Here is a 5,984-nt window from a genome sequence, read left to right on the forward strand (position 1 = left end):
TTCTTTTCGTATTATGTGCAGTTGGTCCCCAACTACGCGGACAAAGCTCGTCCGCTCATCAAGTCCACTACCTTCCCACTCACGCCGGAGGCCCAATTGGCCTTCAAGGCTTTGAAAAGCGACATTGCGAAAGCAATGATGCACGCGGTGGATGAATCCATCCCTTTCCAGGTGGAAAGTGATGCATCTGATTTCGCCCTAGCCGCCACACTAAACCAGGCAGGCAGGCCCGTCGCGTTCTTTTCCCGCACCCTTCAAGGCCCCGAAATTCGGCACTCAGCGGTGGAGAAGGAGGCTCAGGCCATTGTGGAGGCCGTCAGACACTGGCGCCATTACCTGGCGGGGAAGCGGTTCACCCTGATCACAGATCAACGATCCGTGGTGTTTATGTTCAGCAACACGCAGAGGGGCAAGATCAAGAACGATAAGATCTTGCGGTGGAGAATTGAGCTCTCCACCTATAATTACGATATTATGTATCGTCCAGGGAAGCTCAATGAGCCCTCGGATGCCCTCTCGCGCGGAACATGCGCCATCATGCAGGAGGACCGCTTGAAGGCCCTCCACAATGACCTGTGCCATCCTGGAGTCACCCGACTCTACCACTTCGTAAAAGCCCGCAACCTGTCCTACTCGGTGGAGGATGTCAGGTCAGTGACGAGAAGCTGTCGGATTTGCGCGGAATGCAAACCGCACTTTTATCGACCGGACCGGGCACAATTGGTCAAGGCCACTCGCCCCTTCGAGAGGCTGAGTGTGGATTTTAAGGGCCCCCTTCCCTCAACGGACCGGAATGTCTATTTTCTCAATATAATAGATGAGTACTCCCGGTTCCCGTTTGTTGTCCCCTGTGCGGACACGTCGACTGCCACAGTGATTAAGGCATTCAGTGATCTTTTTACCTTGTTCGGGTACCCCTGCTACATACATAGCGACAGGGGCTCGTCGTTCATGAGTAACGACTTGAGGCAATTCCTGCTCTCATACGGGATTGCCTCTAGTAGAACCACGAGCTACAACCCTAGGGGTAACGGACAGGTGGAAAGGGAGAATGCTACAGTCTGGAAGGCTGTCCTACTGGCGCTGAAATCCAGGGGCCTTCCAGTCTCCCGTTGGCAGCAGGTCCTTCCAAATGCGCTTCATTCCATCCGCTCCCTCCTGTGTACGGCAACCAATGCTACTCCCCACGAGAGGATGTTCTCATTCCCTCGGAAGTCGTCCTCGGGGATCTCCTTACCAGCCTGGTTGACGTACCCAGGACCCGTCCTTCTGCGGCGACATGTGAGGGCCCGCAGGTCCGACTCCTTGGTCGAACCGGTCCAACTCCTCCACGCCAACCCTCAGTATGCCTATGTGGCATATCCTGACGGGCGAGAGGACACAGTCTCCATTCGAGACCTGGCGCCCGCAGGGGACGTAGCAACTCCTGTCGCTCCCATACCCCCTGTCACGAATCCCCTATCACTTATTTCTTCCCCAGACGTGGCGCGGTCAGCACCGGGACCAGTGCATAACAGTTATACTCCCATGTACAGCTTGCCTGAGACTCGGAGATCGGCGCCACCACAGAAGGTTCCAGGATCCCCTGCACCATCGCCTCACCAGGGTCAACCGGCCCGGGAGTCCTCGAAGGGACAGCCGGACGCTGTTCTGGAGAGAACGCCACCGCAAGCACCTGCTCCGGTGTCGCAACCGGTGTTGAGGAGATCACAGCGACGGTGCGGTCCTCCAGACCGTCTGGACTTGTGAATTTTGTACATATATGACCTGTTTTCGCACCCCGCCGGCCTTTGTTTTTAAAGGAGGGGTGAATGTGGTGAACCATCGTTGGTTACCACTGGGGGTTGTTCCTATGTTACTGTTGGGTTAGGGTGTTGCCACTGTGGGGGTTGTATAATGTTGTTGGGTTAGGGTGTTTACCTGTGGTAAATGTTGTTATGGCACATCCCGGTCGGGCCCCGCCTCCTGGGGAGAGGTATAAGACCCTCTGCTCCGGCGGGACCCCTCCAGTCTGAACTGGTGTACTCGTGTTAGTTAGTTCCATTGTTTGCTAATAAAAGCCTTCAATAGCTGAAGCCTTGTTCCACGTGCTTGATTGTCGCGCATCACTAATAAATAAACTTAAACTTAAAGGAGGTGAAGTGCCGATAGCAGTTTGTTAACAAGACAGGTCAAGGAAGAGCACAGCTAGTTTCAGCTTCTGCTGAAGTAGCAAAGTGCTTCCATTGCTGTTGCTTCGTCTGCAATTTCTTCAAAATTTACACAAATAATGAGAGCTTTTGTGTTTTTAGCATTCCGGGGGATGGTTTGAGGAAGAGGGCAATTAGCCAGAGGAACAGTTGGACATTTAAGCCATGCATCTCCCGCCCCATCCCCACTAATTCCACCACGGCAACAGGCTCCAGCACCAGCCCGAAACAATCACTTGGGGTTAGAAAGATTTTCACGGAGGAAAGTACCGATGACTATGAGAAGCGTGGGAGTGAAGCACATAGGAACAGGAGTTTGTCATAAATGATGGCTCATCTATTTAGGACCGAGATGAGGAGAATTTATTTTTAAAGGGACGTTAGTCCATGGAATTTTCTGCCTCACAGACCAAAGGCAGCTGGGTCATTGAATGTACTCAAGGCTGAGTTAGGTAGACTTTTGATCAACAAAGGAGTCAAGGGTGGCTGGAGTGGACGGTGCATTTGTGAGGTGGAAAGACTGTAAAGTGATTAGATCAACCATGATCTTATTGAAAGGTGGAGCGGGCTTGAGAGGCTGAATGGCCAACTCCTGCTCCAATTTCTTGTTATTTTTACCACCTTAAGCCATGTCCATCATACATGTAGGTCATTACTGACCCATATCTTAATTTCATTTGACCACTATCAGTCCAAATCCTTCAATACCTTGCCTAATAAAAATCTATCAGTCTCAGTTTTGAAATGTTCTGTTGATCGAGCCTCCACAGTCTTTTGGGGAAGGGAATTCCAGCTTTCTACTACTGCATGATGAAGTATTTCCTGACATCAAGAAGCTTAGGGGATTATATCTCAGGGGCGCAGTCTCTAAAGAACAATCCTGTAGAAACATTTATCTCATGTGCCAGTGTGGAGGTGCTCTTAATAGTTCTGGTTGAGGTGATGAATAGGTGAATGCAGCCCACCACAAGCACTTAGTGAAACAATGGAATGGCGCAACTGAAAATTGCAAACCTGCCATGCAGAAAACTCTGGAGAATCATAAAATCATAGAATCATACAGCGCAGAAGAGGCCCTTCAGCCCATCGAGTCGCACTGATACATTAGAAATGCCTGAACTCCCACCTAATGCCAGCACTTAGCCCATAGCCCTGGATGTGCCAAGTGCTCATCCAGATACTTTTTAAAGGATGTGAGGCAACCCGTCTCTACCACCCTCCCAGGCAGCACATTCCAGACCGTCCCCACTCTCTGGGTAAAAAAGGTTTTCCTCACATCCCCCCATAACCTCCTGCCCCTCACCTTAAACTATGCCCCTCATGACTGACCTTAAGGGGAATAGTTGCCCCTTATCCACTCTGTCCATGCCTCTCATAATCTTGTACATCTTGATCAGGCACCCCTTAGTCTTCTCTGCTCCAACAAAAATATAGAAACGTAGAAGATAGGAGCAGGAGGAGGCCATTCAGTCTTTCGAGTGCGCTCCGCCATTCATCACGATCATGACTGATCGTCCAATTCAATAGCTTAATCCTGCTTTCTCCCCATAACCTTTGACCCCATTCGCCCCAAATGCTATATCCAGCTGCCTCTTGAATACATTCAATGTTTTGGCATCAACTACTTCCTGTGGTAATGAATTCTACAGGCTCACCACTCTTTGGGTGAAAAAATGTCTGCTCATCTATGTCCTAAATGCTCTACCCCGAATCCACAGTCTGTGAGCCCTGGTTCTGAAACAACCCAAGCCTATCCAACCTCTCTCCATAACTTAAATATTCCATCCCAGGCAGCATCCTGGTAAATCTCCTCTGCACCCCCTCCAGTGCAATCACAGCTTTCCGATAATGTGGCGACCAGAACTGCGCACAGTACTCTAGCTGTGGCCTCACCAAAGTTCTGTACAAACTCCAACATGACTTCCCTGCTTTTGTAATCTATGTAACGGTCGATGAACTTTATGCGGCAACAAGGTCAGGAGGGATCTGGAAGTGTAGCCGTTACTACTGCTACAGAGATGCTTTCAAATTTAACACACACTTGCATAGGGATTCCAACTCTTATTTGGGACTATTCAGTCTGATAGCAGAGCAGCCAATAGCATACCAGGCCAACAAAAGTGAGCTGATGTTAACTGGGTGAAAGCAGTATGACCAGGGAGTGTATGCATTCAAAATGGGGTGGGGACTATAGGCTCATTTGACAGTGATGCTTTGGCTGCTGCCAATTCTATGTGGGTACAATCCTCGCTTCTCGGCCTTTTGGCTAAGATCAAGTGTAGTATCGACATGCTGAGCTTGGTTGAAGTCATTAGGTTACATTTTAGCTTCATTTGAAGCAATTTTTAAAAGCGGCATCTCGGCCTTTTAGCTAAGATGCAAATGAGATCAAGCCTTGGAGGAGGAGCTATTCCTACTCCAATCAGCTTGGATCATGTAGATCAAGCCCAAGACAGGAGGTGAGAGCCCTGTCTTGTCAGCTTGGATCGGGAATGTCTCAACTTGTTGAGACTATGAATTGGACTTGATTTGATTGAATTGGAATAAAAATACAATCCTGGGTGACAGAAATCCCTGCTTGTTTCACACAGTAGGTATTGTTAATATGCAAATCTCCATGACATGCATAACATGTTGGCAGAATTTTAGAATTCTGCTTACCTCTGCCTCAGAATACACCCAAGTACATTGGTGGTGGCACGGTGGCGCAGTGGTTAGCACTGCTGCCTCGCAGCACCAGGGACCCGGGTTTGATTCCTGGCTTAGGTGACTGACTGTGCGGTGCCTGCATGTTCTCCCCGTGTCAGTGTGGGATTCCTCTGGGTGCTCCGGTTTCCTCCCACAGTCCAAAAGACGTGCTGGTTAGGTGCATTTCTCCCTCAGTGTACCCGAACAGGTGCCGGAGCGTGGCAACTAGCGGATTTTCACAAATGTAAGCCTACTTGTGACACTAATAAATAAAACTAAGAAAAAATACCATTTTGCACCCTGCACCTTCCTGTTTTGTACTAGCTCATGTATAACTATTTGGATCGATCATTGCGTACAGCTTGCCAGTGCATTGAAACGAGATCTGAGCCTTAAAATGTCTCATGATTCTTTGTTGCTGGAACGGACAGGTGTCAAACCCACTCCATTTTTCAGCTGCCATTCCCTTCTATCTCACAAGAGTCACCATAAGTCTTTGAGCCTTTTCCTTTAGGGCCTCTCCAATGTCAGTACATTCGCAGCTTCATACCTGGATTTAACACACCATAATTTTACAACAGAAAGGCTACCATAAGAATAACCCCTTGACATTCAACAGCATAACTGTCACTGAATATCTCACCATTCCCATCCCGATGGGGGATTCCAATGACCACACACTGAACTGGACCAACCATATAAGTACTGTGGCTAAAGGAGCAGATCAGAGATTGGAAGTTCTGTGGCAAGTAACTCACTTCTTGACTTTCCAAAGCCTGTCCACCATCTACAAGGTACAAGTCAGGAGATGAATGAATGCTCCCCTCTTGCCTAGATGAATTCAGCTCCAACAACACTCAAGAAGGTCGACACCATCCAATACAGAGCACCCACTTGATCAGCACTCTATCCATCCCGTTCAACAGTCACACCCCCATCAGTACACATCTGCAAGATTTACTACAGCAACCTGTCAAGTTTCCTTTCGCAGCACCTTCCAAGCATGCAACCTGTATTGATTAGAAGGGCAAAGGCAGCAGACACATGGGAACACCACTGTGGTGGACTTCAGTTGTGCCTTTGTCCTGCCTGGACCACCGTTGTGTG

The 5,984-nt window shown here is 49.0% G+C and overlaps 1 non-coding gene across 1 annotated transcript; it reads left to right on the forward strand.

Moving 5' to 3' along the window:
* The first annotated feature begins 4,435 nt into the window (after nt 1-4,435).
* LOC144507410 (U2 spliceosomal RNA) lies at nt 4,436-4,634 on the forward strand. Its single transcript, XR_013500097.1, has one exon. It is a non-coding gene; the product is annotated as a U2 spliceosomal RNA (small nuclear RNA).
* The last annotated feature ends 1,350 nt before the right edge of the window (nt 4,635-5,984 follow it).

Source organism: Mustelus asterias, chromosome 18, assembly GCF_964213995.1.
Source record: "Mustelus asterias chromosome 18, sMusAst1.hap1.1, whole genome shotgun sequence".
In the NCBI taxonomy this organism is placed as follows: Eukaryota; Metazoa; Chordata; class Chondrichthyes; order Carcharhiniformes; family Triakidae; genus Mustelus; species Mustelus asterias.